General features: G+C 40.9%; 1 protein-coding gene across 6 annotated transcripts in view; it reads left to right on the top strand.

The window, feature by feature from the left end:
• Window positions 1-307: 307 nt before the first annotated feature.
• LOC135091611 (tRNA-dihydrouridine(20a/20b) synthase [NAD(P)+]-like) overlaps window positions 308-24,530 on the top strand; it is a 202,055-nt gene continuing 177,832 nt past the window's right edge. For 4 of the 6 annotated variants that reach the window (XM_063989372.1, XM_063989376.1, XM_063989374.1 and 1 more), the window contains exon 1: window positions 308-472. The gene's annotated coding sequence lies outside the window, so the exon portion shown is untranslated. Of the gene's footprint in view, window positions 473-3,948; window positions 3,977-24,530 lie in introns of all 6 variants that reach the window. The other 2 variants (XM_063989373.1, XM_063989377.1) reach the window with 2 other exon arrangements.

Here is a 24,530-nt window from a genome sequence, read left to right as displayed (position 1 = left end):
GATGATGGAAATTATTCTGACTGAGTTAGGGCATAATAGAAATGAAAGAGTGGAGAAGACAGGAAGGGAATGAATGGTGCTGCGGATGGGACTATGTGGAGGGACGGATGAGAGGATGACTGAGGCTGTGAAAGTTTCTGGAATGTGGAATGACAGAAGTAGGGACAATAAGAGTGAAGGTTACTGTTAGTTTATGTGCTTGTTTTGTTGTTTTCTTTTTTCTTCCTACAGAAGTTGCCACTTCAAAAGCCTGGCTCCGGAGCGATCCCTTAGTCACCTGTAGTACTAAGATCAAGATCAAATCACCAAGAGCGTCAAGATTAAGATCAAGGTTAGCGGTTGTTTTGTTGCTCATGGTTCGTGTGACTACCTTGCGCGTATGATTGTTGCTGCTGCTGCTGCAATATCAGCGGGGTTGCACATGCCCGGCAGGAGTGGTACTGCGTGGACCTACTCTGGGTTGAGTGTGAAGGTGAGCCACATGTTGCAGAGTGATGCAGTGCTTGGAGGGAGTGTTCCCATCTGCCATTGCTTTCTTAAAGTTACCCTGCCTCTAGCAGCCTTTAATAATTGTACTTGGATTTGAACATGAATATGATGCTTACAGTTGTGACGGGAAAGGCAGTAACGCCATGAGTTCACCCTAAGTACCTCGACAGTACTGTCGATGTGTTGTCCCTGACCGGCTGGGCCTCGTCTGGCAGGGCTGAGTTGCCAGTTGTGTATCTTTCTTGCTCCAGCAGACAAGATATATGATTACTTTTACGTCGCTAGACGTGCATAGTGTGTGTGTGTGTGTGTGTGTGTGTGTGTGTGTCCCAGCCAGCTGGGGACAACACATCAACACTACTGCCAGTGTCATAGGACAAAATAGCAATTAGAAAGAAAAATAAATAAATAAATAAAAGGGGGAGAAAACAATACCATCCAACTATTAATAATCCCATGAAATAAATTTTATAGCCTAAAGGAACAGGCATGAGTATAAAAATTTACTCCTCTTGTTTTATGTAAACAAAATTTTATATATACGAGTATACTTTTGGAACCAGTAAAATTTTGGAATAAGAAAATTAAATGAAATTGTAAGGCACAAATTATTTAATTAGTTGTTGATATTTGCGGGTGACATAGAGTAATATCCCTTGGTTTACAAGGCAACTGGAAAATAACCACATTCCCTGGTTCTCCTGGGCCAATTGCATGAAAAATCCCTAACACAAAACATTGGAGGTTAAGAGAAAATATGCCAGAAAGATGATAATGCTGTGCACACGCCTTTTTCCAGTCTTGAGGTGCCTTCAGGTATACACTAATCACTGCAGCATCCCAAAGGTGGTTGGTGCTCACAACAGGAATCCACCACTGTTGTCGTAGTTGGGCTCGTTTGGCTAGTGGGGGCAGGACACATACACATGGCACCTGTCTGGACTCAACAGACTACTGAGAGGGGGTAAGGGGCAACAAAACACAGGCTCACAAGCACTCCTGTCTTTATTGCCCATACAGAGCAGTACCACAAGGCACAAGGCACACCACACTACAGTATAAGTCAGGGTCGCACCACTGGCTCTCACTCTGCAAAATGTCTCTGTTGCTGGGTAACACGTCTCACCTCACAGAACAGCTGCAGGCTCACAGCATGCCACGAGATCACAAATTGTACACAGTGTCGCTCAGCTAGCGTCAAGTACTCAGTCTTAGTATGCCAGGGCACACTAACCTCACACCATGCCCCGGGGCGCAGTCACATCATTGTAGCAACAGGTGACCAGTGTCGTAGCAAGGAATGGGCACTTCTTCTCTTGGTCTGGTGTCTTCTCTCTCTGTCTGATGTCCTCTTTTCTCTCTCTCTCTGGTGTCCTCTTCTCTTTCTGTCCCTTGTCCTCTTCTCTCTCTGTCTCTTGTGTCCTCTTCTCTCTCTGTCTTTCTTTTGGAGACTGCCATAGCCCATTATATAGCATTGGTCCCTTCGTGATTGGCCGGCCCACTGCTGGTCTTTGGGCCAATCACAGTGTTTCCTGCCTCCAGTCTCAACCGGAATACCAGCTCACTCCTTAATGAATTCAGTGCTGCCAATGCCCATCTTCACTGCTTGTGACACAGTGCTACCAATGTCATCCCCCCATCGCAACAATAATATGTATTTTGAGAGAAATTCTTTGTTAATATTTAGATCCAAAAAATTCATTATAGACTGTTAGAATCCAGAAGCACATGGAACCATTAGCAAAAATGTTCAAGAATAATTTGTGAATGTAGAATGGGTCTAAATATTAAGGATATTGCAAAATTAAATCTTAGTATAGGTGGAAGACTAGTTTTTGGGATGCACCACGTCATTATTTAAGACTGCATGCGAGAATTTGGCATCAGAGCCTAACTGACATCATTGCCCACGGGTATGTCAGGATTGTTTAAAGGTGGTTCACATAAACATAATAATTTTCGTATCTATATGTATCAATTATTTAAGAGCCTAATTGACATCGTTCCCCTCAGAGAGAAGAAGGATGTAAAATTCCTTTTGCCAATTAGTTATTATTTTTTTATTATTTTTTATTTACTTATTTTTTGAGGGGGTGGTAAATATTTAGAATGTAAATAGATTAGGGAAATTGGTCTGTGATAAGGTAGTAATCAAACACCAGTGATACACACATAATTAAATTAACACCTACACATTTAGGATGCTTTCTATAAAAAATTAAGGCAAATCTCTGAGATTCCAATTACTTGATATAACATGTTCTTTTAAATTAGTATTATTATGAAGTGCTTAGTTATCATATTCCCCGGTATAGGTCCCACAACTCCAAGGTAACAGAACTAATTTCTATAGATATCATTGTGAATCAGAAGAGAGAAAAATAATTTTAAAACTTTATTTGTTATACAGAGGCAAATTTTCATGAAACTCAACCTGGTTGTGATGGAGTTTTTCCAGTGCCTTATAGACCTCCAGCTAAAATGTTATCATATAAAGCAAGGTCATAATTATTTGGCAGAAACCACAACTGGTGGCAGCTAATCTATTTAAAAAAAAAATTTTTATTAACAACAACCAAGTCAAAACTAAATTGAACAGTGAACTAAATCAGAGCAAAAGTACATCAATACCAACTTCAAATAAATACCCTGAAACTTAATTAAAGCTTTTAATCAAAACAGAAAGTGGAAGAGACAGTCATCAATCAAAAAAACCCCCCATGACACCAGTACCTCTAATAATTGGGTATTTCTTGATAAAAAGTCTGCCCCCCAACCCCCTAACCCCTCAAACAAACTTGGGGGCCTGTAGGGAATCAGGGTTTTTTTTTAGGGGAGGCTGAAAAATAAGTGAAATAAAGGTATTAAAAAATCTAAGGAAATTTACCATAATGTTTTGAATTTCCCTAACCCATCCTAGCCCCTTGACCCCATCCCCTGCTAGGATGTCAACCTAACCTAACCTAATCTAACCCAACCTAGCATAATCTAACCTAACCTAGCATAACCTAACCTAATGAGGGACCTCAAAAATTATACCATTATGCCTTACCAGTGTGGTGTGTAGACTCTCAGGATGATGGAGGTGGGTACAGCTTGGCAGCTTCCTTTAAAGGGAGGCACTGCCAATTACTTAGTAGATAACATTAATTTTTTCCTATCTTCATGATTTTTGGTGTGTATATTCCTTTTTACCTTTAGTATTAAATTCCAAAGTTTCTTTTAAATATGATCATTATTTTTGGAGATATGAAATAAATTCATGCTGAAAAAAAATGAAAATTACTTTGGTGTTTTTCATTATAACTCAACTGTTTTCAACTTACCATTTTGAAAATTAGTATGGATACAATAGGTAAATGTGGCTTAATTTTGATCAAGGAAGATTTCAATTATCAAATGCCATTCTCAAAAAAATAAATTAAGAAATATTGATGACTTTTTTTTTCTTTTTTTCAGGAAAAAAAATCTCCTGGGATAGCCTTAGGTATTTTTAAAAATCTCTCAATGAAAAAAAAAAAAAAAACTCCTTTTCTCCTTTCCATAGATATATGTATATATACAATCACTTAAAAAACATAGTTATTTTGCTTGAAATGTCAATAGCTTTAGTTTTGAGATATGAGCCATTTTCTGTTGATGAGTGAGTTTCATGAAATTTGCAAGTTCTGTGTGGTATAATTTTACACATATTGGGATAATAAGGTAAATCCAGATTAAACAAGGATTTATTGTATCATTCAGGCCTGTTTGGCACTTGTTCCCCTCCTAATTTACAGAATATTATTCACTCGCAGGTGGGGGTATCAGAGGGTGACACCCTCCTCATTGCCGCCAGGTTAGAAGCCTCCTGCCTCGTAATGCTGACTTGATTTTGCTTCTCAAACTCTTGGTTGTCTTCTTTGGTGGTGTTTTCCTTTCTGTCTCTTGGATGGCTAATCCTGAGAGTGTGTGCTGAGAATCTCCAAAGCCAAGGTGAATAAGCAAACTTGTGTCAGTGTAGCCAAAATTGTGGCTTAGAGTAGTTATAGCAGCTGCAGATCTTACTTGTTTTGGTACACTGTGTTTGGTCTTCAAACATTTAGATTTGAGTGTAAACTTTTAATGATGTTCTGAGTGTGACCTTTCAGGCACCTCTCAAGTGGCTCTGTCCTGGTGAAATCAATATAAATCTTTATCTCTTCCTGCTTGTCTGAAGGGATTTTGCTCAGATATAGTACTTTCACTGAGTGGCTGTGGCTGTGTGGTGTTTCACCTTGAGCCAGTGCCCTTTGGTAAAAGCACCACGAATTGATGTCCTTAGGGCAGAAATCATGCAATTCTGGAAATGTGTCTGAGGAACAGGCATGATAGAATGTTTTTTTTTTTTTTTTTTTTTTTATATGTAGAAGGGACACTGGCCAATGGCAACAAAAGTCCAATATAAAAGAAAAATGCCCACTGAAATGCCAGTCCCATAAAAGGGTCCAAATGGTAGTCAAAAATTGAAGGATAAGTATCTTGAAACCTCCCTCTTTAAGGAATTCAAGTCATAGGAAGGTGGAAATACAGAAGCAGGCAGGGAGTTCCAGAGTTTACCAAAGAAAGGGATGAATGACTGAGAATACTGGTTAACTCTTGCATTAGAGAGGTGGACAGAATAGGGTTGAGAAAAAGAAAAGTCTTGTGCAGCGAGGCCGTGGGAGGAGGGGAGGCATGCAGTTAGCAAGATCAGAAGAGCAGTTAGCATGAAAATAACGGTAGAAGACAGCTAGAGATGCAACATTGTGGTGATGAAAGAGAAGCTGAAGACAGTCAGTTAGAGGAGAGGAGTTGATGAGACGAAAAGCTTTTGATTCCACCTTGTCTAGAAAAGCAGTATGAGTGGAACCCCCCCCAGACATGTGAAGTATACTCCATACATGGACGGATAAGGCCCTTGTACAGAGTTAGCAGCTGGGGGCGTTGAGAAAAACTGGTGGAGACATCTCAGAATGCCTAACTTCATAGAAGTTGTTTTAACTAGGGATGAAATGTGAAGTTTCCAGTTCGAATTATAAGTAAAGGACAAACCGAGGATGTTCAGTGTAGAAGAGGGGGACAGTTGAGTGTCATTGAAGAAGAGGGGATAGTTGTCTGAAAGGTTGTGTCGAGTTGATAGATGGAGGAATTGAGTTTTTGAGGCATTGAACAATACCAAGTTTCCTCTGCCCCAATCAGAAATTATAGAAAGATCAGAAGTCAAGCATTCTGTGGCTTCCCTGCGTGAAATGTTTACTTTCTGAAGGGTTGGACATCTATGAAAAGATGTGGAAAAGTGCCGGGTGGTATCATCAGCGTAGGAGTGGATAGGACTAGAAGTTTGGTTTAGAAGATCATTAATGAATAATAAGAAGAGAGTGGGTGACAGGATCACCACTGTTAATAGATTTAGGAGAAGAACAGTGACTGTCTACCACAGCAGCAATTGAATGGTCAGAAAGAAAACTTGAGATGAAGTTACAGAGAGAAGGATAGAAGCCATAGGAGGGTAGTTTGGAAATTAAAGCTTTGTGCCAGACTCTATCAAAAGCTTTTGATATGTCCAAGGCAACAGCAAAAGATTCACCAAAATCTCTGAAAGAAGATGAACAAGACTCAGTAAGGAAAGCTAGAAGATCACCAGTAGAGCGGCCTTGACGGAACCCATACTGGCAATCAGATAGAAGGTTGTGAAGTGGTAGACGTTTAAGAATCTTCTTATTGAGGAAAGATTCAAAAACTTTAGATAGGCAGGAAATTAAAGCAATAGGATGGTAATTTGAGGGATTAGAACGGTCACCCTTTTTAGAAACAGGCTGAATGTAGGCAAAACTTCCAGCAAGAAGGAAAGGTAGATGTTGACAAAGTTGAAAGAGTTTGACTAGGCAAGGTGCAAGCACGGAGGCATAGTTTCGGAGAATAATAGGAGGGACCCCATCAGGTCCATAAGCCTTCCGAGGGTTTAGACCAGCGAGGGCATGGAAAACATCATTGCATAGAATTTTAATAGGTAGCATGAAGTAGTCAGAGGGTGGAGGAGAGGGAGGAACAAGACTAGAATCATCCAATTTAGGGTTTTAGCTAAGGTTTGAGCGAAGAGTTCAGCCTTAGAAATAGATGTGATAGCAGCGGTGCCATCTGGCTGAAGTAAAGGAGGGAAAGAAGAAGAAGAAGCAAAGTTATTGGAGATATTTTGGGCTAGATGCCAGAAGTCATGATGGGAGTTAGATCTTGAAATTTTTTGACACTTTCTTTTAATGAAGGAGTTTTTGGCTAGTTGGAGAACAGACTTGGCATTGTTCCAGGCAGAAATATAAAGTGCAAGAGATTCTGGTGATGAAAGGCTTAAGTAACTTTTATGAGCCACCTCTCTATCATGTATAGCACGAGAACAAACTGTGTTAAACCAAGGTTTGGAAGGTTTAGGTCAAGAAAAAGAGTGAGGAATGTATGCCTCCATGCCAGACACTATCACCTCTGTTACGCGCTCAGCACACAAAAATGGGTCTGACACGGAAGCAGTAGTCATTCCAAGGAAAATCAGCAAAATACCTCCTCAGGTCCCCCCAACTAGCAGAGGGAAAATGCCAGAGGCACCTTCGCTTAGGGGGATCCTGAGGAGGGATTGGAACAGTAGGACAAGTTACAGATGTGAGATTGTGATCGGAGGAGCCCAATGGAGAAGAAAGGGTGACAGCATAAGCAGAAGGATTAGAGGTCAGGAAAAGGTCAAGAATGTTAGGTGTATCTCCAAGACGGTCAGGAATACGAGTAGGGTGTTGCACCAATTGCTCTAGGTCGTGGAGGACAGCAAAGTTGAAGGCTAGTTCACCAGGATGGTCAATGAAGGGAGAGGAAAGCCAAAGCTGGTGGTGAACATTGAAGTCTCCAAGAATGGAGATCTCTGCAAAAGGGAAGAGGGTCAGAATGTGCTCCACTTTGGAAGTTAAGTAATCAAAAAAAATTTTATTGTCAGAGGAGTTAGGTGAGAGGTATACAGCACAGATGAATTTAGTTTGAGAGTGACTCTGTAGTTGTAGCCAGATGGTGGAAAACTTGGAAGATTCAAGAGCATGGGCACAAGAGCAGGTTAAGTCATTGCACACATAAGTGCAGCATCCAGCTTTGGATTGAAAATGAGGATAGAGAAAGTAGGAGGGAACAGAAAAGGGGCTACTGTCAGTTGCCTCAGACACCTGAGTTTCAGTGAGGAAAAGAAGAGGAGAGTTGGTGTTCTACAGATTGAAACTTTGATCTTAGACCACGAATGTTGCAGAAGTTAATGAAGAAAAAGTTGAGGGGGGTGTCAAGACACTTAGGGTTGTCGACAAAAAGGCAGTCTGACCTGGGGACATTTATGGTCTTTTCCCCAGATGGGGACTCTGAAGCTGGTATAGGAGTCGCAATGATAATTTTGAAATTTTTGAGTGAAGGGTGTGTGTATTATTAGGTGCTTGTAGTTTTGTGTGGAGGAAGAGAGTTGTCTTTAGAGGGCAGGCTGTGACTGCCCCCTTGTGTTGTGAGACACAAAGGGAAACGTTCAGTGAAGTCACAGCTGTGTTTAATGATAGTTCACAGAGCACCTCCTGAACAGTGCTTTAGACCTCACTGGGAGTAATTATTGTTTCGGCAGGTGTCTACTGCCATGATTGCATCTCTCATTGCTCCAACAGATTTGTTTTTATTATCATAGCTTTTTTATAGTATCTGCAGCATCTGTATTACATTATCTGTCAGTTTCTTGGTTCCTCCAAGACTGCTGCTCTTCATTTTCTTTCCTGTTTTTGTTATGATTGTAAAGTCCTGCTGTTTGAGTTTTCTGAGACAGGAACCAAGTCTCTTTGTGACATGATTTGTGCATTCTTCTTTTTTGACAGGCACTTGGTCCACAGCTGTCCACAGCTTGGCACTATGGTCCACAGCTGTCATTCAGTCCACACATTGCATTATGTGCTCTTGAGGCTCCATCATTGATAAAGGTTGTATATTGGAAGTTGTACTCTGTGGATCAAGTCCATAACATCACTGCTGCTTTTGCCTCCATAGTTGCTGGTGTACTATCAAAGTCCTTGTGGCAGACATCTTTGTGTCTATCAAGTCATGCAGTCCATTCTTTATCTGACAGCTTCTTTTTTTTGGCAATGCTAACAGAACAAAAATTACAAACAACCTCAAAGTCATTGGCAGTCTCAGTTTTGTCATCAACAACAAAACCAACAAGGACGTGAGAAGTGTGGCCTCTTTTCCTCTGTGTCCCATTGTATGTTGCAATGATGCCCAGTCATTTTGTGATGGGATCTGAATAGATTCCAAGTGAAGCATAATGCTGTGCAATTGCTTCATGTGCTTTCTTCTAATTTGTTTCAAGGTATTATCACATCTCATTCAAGAAGTCTGCATATCTGTTGAACTTTCCACTTGACATTGGGGGAGTGCTAAGTGCTTGAGTAATTCTGTTCAGGCCATTACACTCTAGGTTGTTGATCAGGGCCTGATAAATAGTTCATCTCTGTAAAATGTCCTTTCCCTGCATCATCTGTCAGCTGCTGTGGCTTTACAGATACATCTTCATGATCTGTGCAGGTGTTACAGGTGATAGAAATGGAGCAGTCAAATTCATTGTACAATGCATCAATGCTCTTCTCACCCCCACATGCATCACAAGATTTTCCTGTTGTGCTTTCTGGCTGTGAGCGTGAGAGTAAATATCTCTTTTCATCTTCAGAAGGGGGAGGAATTTTGTCTTGCAGGAGTTGGCGACATAAGTTTGATCTTGTGACTTGTTTTATCTCAGTCACACTTAGTGGTGGTAAAGGCGAATGCCCAGCAGTTGAGGGTGGTTGCTGAGATGATGCGGAGGGCTGTAGTGAGGCTGAGTGGTGAGAGAGAGGTGGTGGAGGTGGTGTTATCACATGCAAGGGTGATAAGGCAGCCTGACACACTTGTTTCTCTCTCTTCTGTTAAGCTTGAATTCTTTCCCTCTGCTGCATCTTCTGTTTGGTAGGATGTGTCGTGATTGTAGATTTACTTGGGGGAAGTAGTATCCAACCTGAGGGAGTGCTGCCAAGAAACTAATCAAAATGGGAAAGCAGTCGGATGAGCAGCTTTCTGACAAGCTACCTCTGCTTTGGACGTCTTGAGAGACACTGAGGTGAGGTGTGATGCTTGTGGTGGCCTGCATCCCTAAGTTGCCAGTGTGCTTCATATTAATATATATTAAAAAAAAAGGCAAAAAAAAAAAACTCAGAATTGTGAATAGTGACAAGCCATGTGACCTGTGGTGCATGGGACTTTTAAATGGATCTTTAAACTGAACGCAAATAAACACGGAAGAAATTGTGGTATCAAGATGCCATTTTCACTGAAATCCCAGCAGATTTCAAGAGTATTTAACCCTTAATATATAGTGCTCGTTCATGAATGAATTCCAATTTTGTTGGAATGAATGTGATAATTTTAGTCCAATTATGCCTGTGTTTGCTGGTGAGCCTGTTGGAATAACTAATGAATTTCCTGAAGTGCAACACGACTATGATTACTTTCAGGCTCAACTAGGTAATGATTTACTGGACCATATAATGACTGAGACTAACAGATATTATGCCAAGTATGCTGAAACCCATGATGTGCTCCCTGGTTCTCATGAGAAGGAATGGGTAAACCTAACGAGAGATGAAATCCTGATGTTCATACCTCTAACTCTGCTGATGACTATTGGAACAGGAGTGACATGTTATACATGCCAATTTTTGGAAGATATATCACCAGAGACAGATATAATAATATACTTAAATTTCTTCACTTTGCTAGTGATAAGAGTGTTGATCCACTCTGGAGGATCAGACCAGTGCTGCAAAGTGTTATAAATAAATTCAAGTCTTATTTCCAACCATTTCAAAACATGGTTATAGATGAGTCACTAATGCTTTTCAAGGGGAGACTGAAATTCAAACAACATATACCATCAGAGTAGTATCGCTTTAGAATAAAAAATGTATGTGCTGTGTGACTGCAAAGTGGGAATTGTGCTGAATTTTTGTATCCATTCAAGCACTGACATTGAGTGGATAGGACAAGAATTTTGGAGATCATTGATGAATAACAGGAAGAGAGTGAGTGCCAAAACCTCTAAAAGGGTGTGCATTTTGTCCTTACATTTGGTGTGATGCAGCTCTGTGGTTGTGCAGTACTACCATCTTATCTAAAATCGTGTGTGTATGTGTGTGTCTCTCTCTCTCTCTCTCTCTCTCTCTCTCTCTCTCTCTCTCTCTCTCTCTCTCTCTCTCTCTCTCTCTCTCTCTCTCTCTCTCTCTCTCTCTCTCTCTCTCTCTCTCTCTCTCTCTCTCTCTCTCTCTCTCTCTCTCTCTCTCTCTCTCTCTCTCTCTCTCTCTCTCTCTCTCTGAGTCACCCCTTCAGTTGTCATAGAAATATGAGGCAGTTGCTTTTCTGGGTGTAACTACAACACACACACACACACACACACACACACACACACACTTAGGATTTGGGATGGTTTGAGGGTAGGGAATTACAGAAGAGGTGTTACTGGGTGAAGGAGGGGGAAAGAAAGGAAGTTATCGGAAAAGAGATTAGTGGGCAGCTGTGTTTACAGACATGAGTGAGTCACATTCTCTCTCTCTCTCTCTCTCTCTCTCTCTCTCTCTCTCTCTCTCTCTCTCTCTCTCTCTCTCTCTCTCTCTCTCTCTCTCTCTCTCTCTCTCTCTCTCTCTCTCTCTCTCTATATATATATATATATATATATATGCACACACACACACACACACACACACACACACACACACACACACACACACACACACACACACACACACACACACACACACACACACACACACACACACACAAAAGGAAGTAATAGGAACATGTCCACTACCTTCATTCATCAGTAATTGTCATAAGATGACAAGCGTCATCAGCACACACACACACACACACACACACACACACACACACACACACACACACACACACACACACACACACACACACACACACACACACACACACACACACACACACACACACACAGAAAGATGTAGGGAGGAGGAGGGAGGAATAGGAAAGTAAGAGGATGAGGAGATGAACTGGGGAGGAGGGGGAAACCATAGGGGGAAACTATGATGTAAAGCTCTGCCAATGAGATTTCATCATTCTTGATAGAGGGTGCAGCATGGTGTAGCTCATTTATGTGACTGGTGGGAACAGGGATAGTGGGAGGAGCAATAGAACCTCAATGACAGATACAGAGTCTGTCAAGACAAGTCAAAACAGGATACAAGATTGCTCGGTGAGTCAAAACAAGATATGGGATTGCTCAAATACGAGTCAGAACAGGATACGGGACTGCTCAACAAGAACTAAAGTAGAAGCCAACCATGACGCCTACATAGACAATATCGTATATTCCACTGGTGCTTGATGATGCCTACATAGGAGTCATCGTATTGAAGGGGTTAAGAATTACCCCTAACTTAACCTAACCTGCTTCTTATCTGGTGGGTTTCCTGACCCTTACCACCACAGGCAAAAGCAGGGAACCTGCATTTGGGGGCTGTACAGGGCAAAATCATCCCCAATAACTTTGTTTCTTCTTCTTTCCCTCCTTTCAACCAGATGGCACCACTACTATCACATGTATCTTTAAAACTGAACTCTTCACTCAAACCGTTGCTAAAAACTTTACCATGGATGATTCAGGGCTTGTTCCTCCCTATCCTATACCCTCTGACTACTTCATACTACCATTAAAATCCTTCGCAGTGATGTTTTCCATGCCTTCACTGGCTTAAACACTCAAAAGACTTATGAACTTGATGGGGTCCCTCCTATTGTTCTCCAGAACTGTGCCTCCATGCGTACACCTTGCTTGGTCAAACTCTTTCAACACTGTCTATCAGCATCTACTTTTCCTTCTTCCTGGAAATTTTCCTACATTCAGCCTGTTCATAAAAATCCCCCAAACTTTAATTTCCTGCCTCTCTTAAGTTTTGAATCTATATTCAGCAGGAAGATTCTTAAAGATCTATTACTTCACAACCTGTCTGATCACCAATATGGGTTCTATCAAGGCCACTCTACTGGTGATATGCCTTTTCATACTGGTCTAGGTCATTCTCTTTTAGAGATTTTGGTGAAACTTTTACTCTTGCCTTTGACATAACAAAAGCTTTTGATAGAATCTGGCACAAAGCTTTGATTTCCAAAATGCTCTTCTATGGCTTCCATCCTCCTCTCCGTAACATTATCTCAAGTTTCCTTTCTGACCATTCTATTGCTGCTGTGGTAGATGGTCACTGTTCTTCAAAATGTATTAACAGTGGTGTTCCCCTGGGGTCTGTCCTTTCACTCACTCTCTTCCTATTATTCATCAATGATCTAAACCAAACTTCTTGTCCTATCCACTCTACACTGATGATACCACCCTGCATTTTTCCATGTCTTTTCATAGACATCCAATGCTTCAGGAAGTAAACATTTGATGCAGGGAAGCCACAAAACACCTAACTTCTGATCTCTCAAAAATTTTTGATTGGGGCAAAGCAAACTTAGCATTGTTCAATGCCTCAAAAACTCAATTCTTCCACCTATCAACTCAACACAACCTTCCAAACAACTATACCCTCTTCTTCAATGACACTCAATTATCCCCCTTTCTACACTGAACATCCTTGGTCTGTCCTTTATTCATATTCTAAACTAGAAACTTCACATCTCATCTCTAGCTAAAAACAGTTTCTATAAAGTTAGGTGTTTTGAGTTGTCTCTGCCAGTTTTTCTCATCCTCATCCTCCCTCATATGCTAATTCTGTACAGGAGCCATATCTGTCCATGTATGTAGTATGTCTCACATATATGGGGGGGGGTGGATTCCACACACTGCTATTTTAGACAGGGTGGAATCAAAAGCTTTTTGTTTTATCAACTGCCTAAATGATAATTACTCCCAGTGAGGTTTAAAGCACTGGATCAGGGGATACTGTGAACTTATTATTAAACCCAGATGTGACCTCACTGAATGTTTTCCTTTGTTTCTCACAACACAAGGGGGCAGTCACAGCTTGCCCTCTAAAGACAACTCTCCTTCACACAAAACTACAAACACTGAGTTACACACACACCCTTCACTCAAAATTATCATGGCAACTCCTTCACCAGCCTCAGAGTCCATATCTGGGGAAGGGACCACAAATGCCCCAGGTCAGACTGCATTTCTGGTATCAACCCTAATTGTCTTGAAACCCCGCTCAACTTTTTTTTCATAAACTTCTGCAACATTTGGGGTCTTAGATTTAATTTTCAATCTGTAGAACACCACCTCTTCCCTACTAAATGTCACCTTTTCCTCACTGAAACACAGGTGTCTGAAGCAACTGACAGTAGCCCCTTTTTCTGCTCCCTCTTACTTTCTCTATCTTCATTTTCAATCCAAAGCTGGATTTTGTGTTTATGTGTGTTTACTTAACCTGCTCTTGTGCCCACGCTCTTGAATCTTACAAATTTTTCACAATCTGGCTATGACTAGAGTCACTCTCAGACTAAATTTATCTGTGCTGTATACCTCTCATCTAACTCCTCTGACTATAAGAAATTCTTTGACTACTTAACTTCCAAAGTGGAGCACATTCTTACTCTCTTCCCTTTTGCAGAGATCTCCATTCTTAGGCACTTCAATGTTCACCACCAGCTTTGGTTTTCCTCTCCCTTCACTGACCATCCTGGTGAACTAGCCTTTAACTTTGCTATCCTCCACGACCTTGAACATCTAAGTAACACCTTACTTGTATTCCTGACCATCTTGGAGATACGCCAAACATTCTCAACCTTTTCCTAACCTCTAATCCTTCTGCTTATGCTGTTACCCTCTCTTCTCTTTTGGGATCCTCCAATCACAATCTCATATCTGTATTTTGTCATACCACTCCAATCCCTCCTCAGGATCCTCCTAAACGGAAGTGCCTTTGGTGTTTTACCTCTGCTAGTTGAGGGGACCTGAGGAGGTATTTTGCTGATTTTCCTTGTAATGACTACTGCTTCAGTGTCAGAGACCTGTCTCTGTGTACAGAGCGCATAACAGAGGTGATAGTGTCTGGCATGGAGGCATACATTCCTCACTCTTTTTCTCAAGGTAAACCTTCCAAACCTTGGTTTAACACAGCCTGTTCTCGTGCTATACATGATAGAGAGGTGGTCCACAAAAGGTACTTAAGCCTTCCATCACCAAAATCCCATGGGCTTTATATTTCTCCTCAGAACCATGCCAAGTCTGTCCTTCAACTAGCCAAAAACTTCTTCACTAATAGAAAGTGTCAAAATCTTTCAAGATTTAACTCCCATTGTGACTAGCATCTAGCCAAAAACATCTACAATTATTTTGCTTCTTCTTTCCCTCCTTTATTTCAACTAGATGGCACCATTGCTATCACATCTATCTTTAAAGCTGAACTCTTTGCTCAAACCTTAGCTAAAACCCTAAATTGGATAATTCTAGTCTTGTTCCTCCCTCTCTCCACCCACTGACTACTTCATGCTACATATTAAAATTCTTCATAATGAAGTTTTCCATGCCCTCACTGGCCTAAACCCTCGGAAGGCTTATGGACCTGATGGATTCCCTCCTATTGTTCTCTGAAACTGCATCTCTATGCTTGCACCTTGCCAAGTCAAACTCTTTCAACTCTGTCTGTCAACATCTACCTTTCCTTCTTGCTGGAAGTTTGCCTACATTCAGCCTTTTTCCTAATAAGGGTGACTATTCTAATCCCTCAAACTACTGTCCTATTGCTTTAATTTCCTGCCTATCTAAAGTTTTTGAATCTATCCTGAACAGGGGGATTTTTAAACATCTACTACTTCACAACCTTCTATCTGATCACTGGTATGGGTTCTGCTGAGGCTGCACTACTGGTTATCTGGCTTTCCTTACTGAGTCTTGGTCATCCTCTTTTAGAGATTTTGGTGAAACTTTTGCTGTTGCCTTAGACATATCATAGGCTTTTGATAGAGTCTTTCACAAAGCTTTGATTTCTAAACTACCCTCCTATGGTCTACCCTCCTATGGTTTCTATCCTTCTCTCTGTAACTTCATCTGAAGTTTTTTTTCTGACCATTCTATTGCTGCTGTTGTAGATGGTCACTATTTATCTCCTAAATCTATTAACAGTGGTGTTCCTCAGGATTCTGTTTTGTCCCCCACTGTCTTCTTATTATTCATTAATGATCTTCTAAACAAGACTTCTTGTCCTATCCACTCCTATGCTGAAGATACACTTTCCATGGCTTTTTGTAGATGTCGAACCCTTCAGAAAGTCAACAGTTCATGCAGGGAAGACACAGAACGTCTGACTTCTGATCTCTCTAAAATTTCCGAATTGGGGAGAGCAAACTTGGTATTGTTCAATGTCTCAAAAACTCAGTTCCTCATCTATTAACTTGAAACAACCTTCCAGACAACTATCCCGTCTCCTTCAGTGACACTCAAGTGTCCACCTCTTTGACACTGAACATCCTTGGTCTGTCATTCTCTTGTTATCAAAACAGGAAACTTGACATCTCATCTGTAGCTAAAACAGATATGAAGTTAGGCATTCTGAAACATCTCTGACAGTTTTTTACACCCTTCCCAGCTGGTAACTTTGTACAAGGGCCTTATCCTTCCATGTATGGAGTATGCTTCATATGTCTGGGGGGATTCCACTCATACCACTTTTCTTGACAGGATGGAATTAAAAGCTTTTCATCCCATCAACTCCTTTCCTCTAACTGACTGTCTCCAGCTTCTTTCTCATTACCACAATGTTACAGCTCATGCTATTTTCTACTGCTATTTTCATGCTAACTGCTCTTCTGATCTTGCTAACTGCATGCGTCCTCTCCTTCTGCAGCCTCAGTGCACAAGACTTTCTTTTTTCTTTCACCCCTATTCTGTCCACCTCCCTAATACAAGAGTTAACCAGTATTTTCAGTCATTTGTTTCTTTCTCTGGTAAACTGGGATTCCCTGTCTGCTTCTGTATCCACCTTCATATAACTTGAACTCCTTCAAGGGAGATTTCAAGACACTTACCCTTTAATTTCTGACTACTGCTTTGGATCCTTTTCAGGGACTGGCATCTCAATGATTTTTTTTCTTTTTTTTTATACCTTTGGGTATAAAACATTTCCCAAGTTATGAGCAAGTTAGGTTCCAGATTGCCGTCTGTAAGTTATTTTGTAAAATATCATGTGTGTACAGTACCCTCTTGAGTTTTATGCCTGCATTCTTCCAAAGCCTTACCTCTAAACTTAAAGAATGAGAAACTTGGTATTGAAAACACAGAAACATACATATTTATGCTGGCCATGGAGCCTAGTGCTGTGTGAGTTTGTGATTTGTCCCCACATTTGGCATGATGTGGTGGTGTGGTAGAATGTAAACAAAATGGTATACCTTGATCTTGATCACACTGCACACCACAATTGACCCCACAACACACCAAATCATACTCAGTAACACAACAACCAACATCACATCTAGCTGCAGCACAACCTGTATCACATTCTCCACACCATGCAGCACACAATGCTCCAGCCACACTATAAATGCAAAGACACATCATGCCACACATCATACCAGCCACACAAGAGCCCATACCACACTTAGTCATTTAACAATCCATAACACTCCCAGTCACATCACATGTCACTTACATCACAAGAGCCACACTGCAACTCTTATCACACTGCCATATCACATAGCCTAGCATTATTTGAGTGTGTTTTGTCCTCACATTCGGCATGATGCAGAGATGTGGAAGTTCTTGGATCTTGATGTACAGTTGGTTCAGGACTGCTCCTGAGCCAGGCCCCTTGTTTGTGTCTGCAGGTATTTGCAACTCAAATGTTTGTAAGTTGTGGAGTGCCTGTACATATATTTATGGCAACTTCCCTTTCCCACACTGAGCCATGGGAACAATGCTAAACTCTGCTTGATTTCCACACTGTAGCTAAGGGAGAAGGAAAATGGATAAGATCTATGAAGAACCAAGCTGAGCTCAGCCTGGTTTCTATGTTGTAAGTAAGGAAAGAAGAAACAAGAAAAGTAAATTATGGTATAATATTTCCTATGCTACCTATTCCTAACATTGCTTGGTCATATACCTTCTGCATCCTCTTGGTGTGAGGAAAAAAGTGTACCAAATCATATTATGATATTTTAATTGTTTGCAGAGGAAGTTTAAACCTACTGCAGAGCAACTCTGCCAGCATAAAGCCTTGTATAAAGATGGAGAGCTTTATTGACACAAATGAAAGAAGAATCAAAGTACAGATGACGAGAATAGAGATAAAAGATGCCTAGATCAATTTACTCCAGAAGAGATTACTCTAAAACTGCAGCAAACAGAGTGATTGGAGAAATTCAGTTCGTGAAGTGTATTAGTGACAAGTTAGCATTGTGAAAGAAATATTCTGAAGATGTGTTGAGGGAAATAAACAAAAAGGCATGCTGGTGGTGAATGTCTCATACATAGTCTTAGGCAGTTAATGACAAAAGTCATGAACTGCATAATGATCTAAAACCCTTTGAAACATTGTACCATATGGACAGACAACAGCAGGAGGGGCTTAAGGAAAAAGAAATAACAGTAGCTGTGGAATGAGGAGTGAAAAGTAGATTCTAGAATGAGAGTATTCACACTAGGGCTGTAAATGCTATGTACCAGGAGAAATTGTGATTCCTGATGTATTGTTGTGGATGTTGCAGAAGGCTCATATTATACTTTTTTTCACAAAAAAATATTACGTAGATATTTTATAACTCATTTCCTGTGTTGTGAGACAAAGGGAAATGTTCAGTGAGGTCACAGCTGGGTTTAATGATAAGTTGAGGTGGGGTGTAGCTGTGAGGCTGATTTGTGGGACCTGTAATGTTGGCTGTATGTGACAAGAGGTGAATACTGTATTTGTCAGGTTTATGCATATCTATGAGTATTTAGTTATTTATAATTATGTTTAAATATTCCCAATGGTTACCAGCAAAACTACTAAGAAAAATGAAAAAGTGCAGTGGGGGGCAGTGGAGGTAGTAGTGTTCCATGGTGTTTTAGTTCATGGTTTCACATAGGTGGCAGTGAGTGAAATGCAGCTGGTCCTCCAAATGGGGGACCTGTCACATGGACCTATAGCCCAGCCTGAGTAGGGCCAAAACTACATTATGCTTCCTCACCATGAGGGTAATGATACTTGTAGAGCTGCCCTCTCATATGGTCATAGTGTTGTATTGTGATGATGTCAATCCTCTGGCTGTCTCTGCTGAGGTCCGTGGCTAGAAGAGCAGCAGGGTGGATCTTGGTGCTGTAGCAGTGTAGTGAGGCCAGGGGCACACTGGTGGAGGGCAACAGGCCATTTGCTACTTTCACTAAGCTATCCACTGTGTTGCTGTGTGTCAATCTCATATGAGAGGGTACCCACAAAAATTTAACAGTTAATGATAGCCAATATTGGTAATATGTGATGCACAGTGCACAAGGGGACAAGAAGGTTTCTGAGGTGTAAGAGATTCAAGAGCATGCGGAGAAACACATACAATAACTCTATGAACCTTTCTTTGTCTGATTAAGGTGACTGCATCAAATAGGCCAAATGGGTCAAATGGGCAAATGTAGAACTGGAGTAGTTTGTAAGTTGACAACTAGGCCAGCCTCCTTCCAATGGGTCAAAGACAGGGGAGAAGACTGCACTTCCTGCCTTTCTGTCTGGCTGAAGGGAACCATCAGTGAACAGGAGATGAGGTGCTGGGACAGTGGAGGTCACTGCATTGATGGCTTTTAGGGTAAACTGCTTCTTTTGAGAGTGGTGCTCTGCCTTTTTAGTTGGGTTGTAGCTAAAGCAAGGATGGGTGTCAGCCCCATAACATACTGATTTGATGAGTTGATCACTACCAGGCTGTATACAGGGTAAGGATGTTTGTGGTCCAAGGCATTTCTAATACTTTAAGAGTAATGGGGGACAAAATGAGGAGAGTGGAGACATTTGACTGTGAAGTAAGAAGCATATACATGTATCCTTTCTATAAGAGGAGGAAGATTGAGCTCTATTTGCATGTTAACAATCATAGGACTGGTTGACATAGGGCAAGCTAAAATAACTCATTGCCTTGTTTTGAAACTTTTCAAGGGACACCAAAGGAGTCCTGAGTAACTGAATTAGGGTAAGGGGAAAGGTAATTAATGACTGAGCAAATGAATATTACGTAAACAGTTCTGGCAAGAGGTATAGAAATGCCCTTTGCTTTATTGGTAAATGACTTGAGTGGAAGAAGATACTTCTAAAGCTGATCTAGAAGGTCTTGAATGACAGGGTGAACCTGCTGTGCTGGGGTGGCTTGAGGAATGTGAACTGTTGCTCCAAGGGGCAGTGGATAAGGAGGTGACTGTCTCCGACCATGAATTCCAGGAGCAATCTTGGGCTGCAAAGAAAGAAAACCACTCTTTTCTGGAAAATTTAGTAAGCCATAGGTGGATGCTGGCAAGGAGAACAATCTGAGAAAATCTTGTAGATCTGTTGGAGAGGTAGAATTGATATAAATGTCATCATCATAGCTAACAATAGAGGTTGTAGGGGTGTCAGGTAGATGAGAGAGTAGACGATGCATTAGTATATTAGACAAAAATGGACTCAGTACATCTCCTTGTGGGGTTCCTAACTTGATGTCTTGAACTGTACTATAAGTGCCCTTGAAGAAGACTTTAGATGTCCTGTTACTTAAATATGAATAGCCTATTATCCATTTAAAAAAGTGGACCTTAACTCCAAAATTCACAAGTTCATCGAAGATTATGTCTCTATTGGCGATGTCATATGCACTTTAAAGGTCAATAAAAGTAACAGTGCTGTGGAGAGAGGTGTGGGTAGAGCTGAGGGAGGCACTGATGAGTGCTTTGTTGTGGCAAATAGTCGTAGATTCGAGACGACAACAAAATTTATAACAATTTTCTTTGTCATAATGCAATGTAAAAACATCATGACTTACAAGAGATGTAAAAAACATCAAATAAATGTATCTTGTTACCACATTTGCCAACATATTAGATGCACCTCTGCATAAGATGCACCCCTATTTTACAAGGATGTTTTGTGGAAAAATTTTTTTATTATAGTTCATGATAGAGTTAGGGAAAAAAAGGTTGTAGTGTGTGTGTGTGTGTGTGTGTGTGTGTGTGTGTGTGTGTGTGTGTGCACATGCATGTGTGTGTGCGTGTGCATGCGTATTTACCTTTTTTTTTTTTTTTATGCAGAAGGGACACGGGCCAAGGGCAACAAAAATCCAATAAAAAAAAAGCCCACTGAGATGTCAGTCCCAGAAAAGGGTCCAAAGTAGTAGTCAAAAATTGAAGGATAAGTGTCTTGAAACCTCCCTCTTGAAGGAATTCAAGTCATAGGAAGGTGGAAATACAGAAGCAGGCAGGGAGTTCCAGAGTTTACCAGAGAAAGGGATGAACAATTGAGAATACTGGTTAACTTGCATTAGAGAGGTGGACAGAATAGGGGGTGAGAGAGAGAAGAAAGTCTTGTGCAGTGAAGCTGCAGGAGGAGGGGAGGCATGAAGTTAGCAAGATCAGAAGAGCAGTTAGCATGAAAATAGCAGTAGAAGGCAGCTAAAGATGCAACATTGCGACAATGAGAAAGTGAAGACAGTGAGTTAGAGGACAGGAGTTGATGAGATGAAAAGTTTTTGATTCCACCCTGTCTAGAAGAGCAGTATGAGTGGAACCCCCCAGACATGTGAAGCATACTCCATACGTGGACGGATAAGGTCCTTGTACAGAGTTAGCAGCTGGTGGGTTGAGAGAAATTGGCAGAGATGTCTCAGAATTCCTAACTTCATAGAAGCTGTTTTAGCTGCAGATGAGATGTGAAATTTCCAATTCAGACTTTAAGTAAAGGACAGACCGAGGATGTTCAGTGTAGAAGAGGGGGACAGTTGACTGTCATTGAAGAAGAGGGGATAGTTGTCTGGAAGGTTGTGTCAAGTTGATAGATGGAGGAATTGAGTTTTTGAGGCATTGAACAATTTTGCTCTGCCCCAATCATAAATTTTAGACAGATCAGAAGTCAGGCCTTCTGTGGCTTCCCTGCATGAAATGTTTAATTCATGAAGGGTTGGACATCTACAAAAAGACATGGAAAAAGTGCAGGGTGGTATCATCAGCGTAGGAGTGGATAGGACAAGAAGTTTGGTTTAGAAGGTCATTGATTAATGATAAGAAGAGAGTGGGTGACAGGACAGAACCCTGAGGAACACCACTGTTAATAGATTTAAGAGAAGAACATTGACTGCCTACCACAGCAGAAATAGAATGGTCAGAAAGGAAACTTGTGATGAAGTTACAGAGGGAAGGATAGAAGCCGTAGGAGGGTAGTTTGGAAATCAAAGCATTGTGCCAGACTCTATCTAAAGCTTGATATATCCAAGGCAAAAGTTTCACCAAAATCTCTAAAGGAGGATGACCAAGACTCAGTAAGGAAAGCCAGAAGATCACCAGTAGAGCAGCCTTTACAGAACCCATACTGGCAGTCAGGTAGAAGGTTGTGAAGTGATAGATGTTTAAAAATCTTCTGGTTAAGGATAGAATAAAAAATTTAGATAGGCAGGAAATTAAAGCAATAGGACGGTAGTTTGAAGGAATAGAATGGTCACCCTTTTTAGGAACAGGCTGAATGTAGGCAAACTTCCAGCAAGAAGGAAAGGTAGATGTTAACAGACAAAGATGAAAGAGTTTGACTAGGCAAGGTGCAAGCACAGAGGCACAGTTTCAGTGAACAATAGAAGGGACCCCATCAGGTCCATAAGCCTTCCGAGAGTTTAGGCCAGCAAGGGCATGGGAAACATCATTGCAAAGAATTGTAATAGGTAGCATGAAATAGTCAGAGGGTGGAGGAGAGGAAGGAACAAGCCCAGAATCATCCAAGGTAGGGTTTTTAGCAAAGGTTTGAGCGAAGAGTTCAGCTTTAGAAATAGATGTGATAGCAGTGGTGCCTTCTGGTTGAAATAAAGGAGGGAAAGAAGAAGAAGCAAAGTTATTGGAGATATTTTTGGCTAGATGCCAGAAGTCACAAGGGGAGTTAGATCTTGAAAGATTTTGACACACTTTGTTAATGAGGGAGTTTTTGGCTAGTTGGAGAACAGACTTGGCATGGTTCTTCACAGAAATATAAAGTGCATGAGATTCTGGGGATGGAAGGCTTAAGTACCTTTTGTGGGCCACCTCTCTATCATGTATAGCACAAGAACTAGCTGTGTTAAACCAAGGTTTGGAAGGTTTAGGTTGAGAAAAAGAGTGAGGAATGTATGCCTCCATGCCAGACACTATCACCTCTGTTATGCACTCGGCACACAAAGACGGGTCTCTGACATGGAAGCAGTAGTCATTCCAAGGAAAATCAGCAAAATACCTCGTCAGGTCCCCCCAACTAGCAGAGGCATAACACCAGAGGTACCTTTGTATAGGGGGATCCTGAGGAGGGATTGGAGTGGTAGGACAAGATACAGATATAAGATTGTGATCGGAGGAGCCCAATGGAGAAGAGAGGATGACAGCATAAGCAGAAGGATTAGAGGTCAGGAAAAGGTCAAGAATATTGGGCGTTCCTCGAAGACGGTCAGGAATATGAGTAGGGTGTTGCACCAATTGCTCTAGGTCATGGAGGATAGCAAAATTGAAGGCTAGTTCACTAGGATGGTCAGTGAAGGGAGAGGAAAGCCAAAGCTGGTGGTGAACATTGAAGTCTCCAAGAATGGAGATCTCTGCAAAAGGGAAGAGAGTCAGAATGTGCTCCACTTTGGAAGTTAAGTAGTCAAAGAATTTCTTATAATCAGAGGAGTTAGGTGAGAGGTATACAACACAGATAAATTTAGTTTGAGAGTGACTCTGCAGTCGTAGCCAGATGGTGGAAATCTCGGAAGAACCTAGTTGTGAAATACAGGACGAGCCACAATAGGCTCGTGTTGTCCTGTCTCCATATCAACTTTTATCAAAATTTTCTTTAAATTTATGGACTGTCTTGGCACACACAGTTTCATCAATAATTTCATTCCACACTGCCATGCTCCTGTGGGGAAAACTATGTTTCTTGATGTCTCTTCTGCAAACACCTTATCAACTTCCATGCCCTCTGGTACCTCTCATATCTGGCATCACAAGATCATCCCTATCCAACTTTTCCAACCCTTCTTCAATATTCTATATAGTGCTATCAAATCAACAATTTTCCTCTTTTTTTCCAGTGTAGTGAAGCCCAATTTCATCAACCTCTCTTCATAACTATAGCCTCTTAGGATTGTAGGGATTTTAGTTGCATCTTTCTGAATTTTTTTAGCTTTCTGATAGCCTTCTTCTAATTTGGTGACCACACTAATGCTGCGTATTTCAGTCTTGGGCATATCACTGTTATCATTTTTTTTATCATATCTTTGTCAATGTAGGTGAATGCCATCTTGATGTTTCTCAGTAGATTATATGTTTCTCTAGTGATCTTGTTTACATGCCTCACAAATGACAGTTTACTAGAAATAGTTACTCCCAGATTTTTCTTCTGATCTTATAGCAATTTTCTCATTTCCCAAATAGTAGGTGCCTTCTGTTCTTCTTGCACTTTTTCAAAACTACACCGCACTACATTTCTGGGCATTAAACTCCATGTTCTACCTCAGTGACCATTGATTTATCTTAATTAGGTCTTAATTCAAAGCTTTTTAGTCTTCTTCATTTGTAACTTTTCTCATAATTTTAGCATTATCAGCAAAGAGACTCATGTAGCTTGTCATCCCTTCTGTCATGTCGTTTACATATATTGCAAATATGACTGGTGTTACTACTGATCCTTACGGAACTCCACTTATTACTGGTCTCCATTTTGACTTATTGCCTCTGATGACTGTCCTCATTTCTCTGTCCATCAAGAAGTTGGTCATCCATTTTAATAATAATCTTTCCAACCTTCCTATATTTTTCAGTTTCCATATTAGCCTTCTGCATGATACTC

Source organism: Scylla paramamosain, chromosome 38 (genome assembly GCF_035594125.1).
Source record: "Scylla paramamosain isolate STU-SP2022 chromosome 38, ASM3559412v1, whole genome shotgun sequence".
Taxonomy (NCBI): domain Eukaryota; kingdom Metazoa; phylum Arthropoda; class Malacostraca; order Decapoda; family Portunidae; genus Scylla; species Scylla paramamosain.
This window is presented reverse-complemented; position numbering and strand designations above follow the sequence as displayed.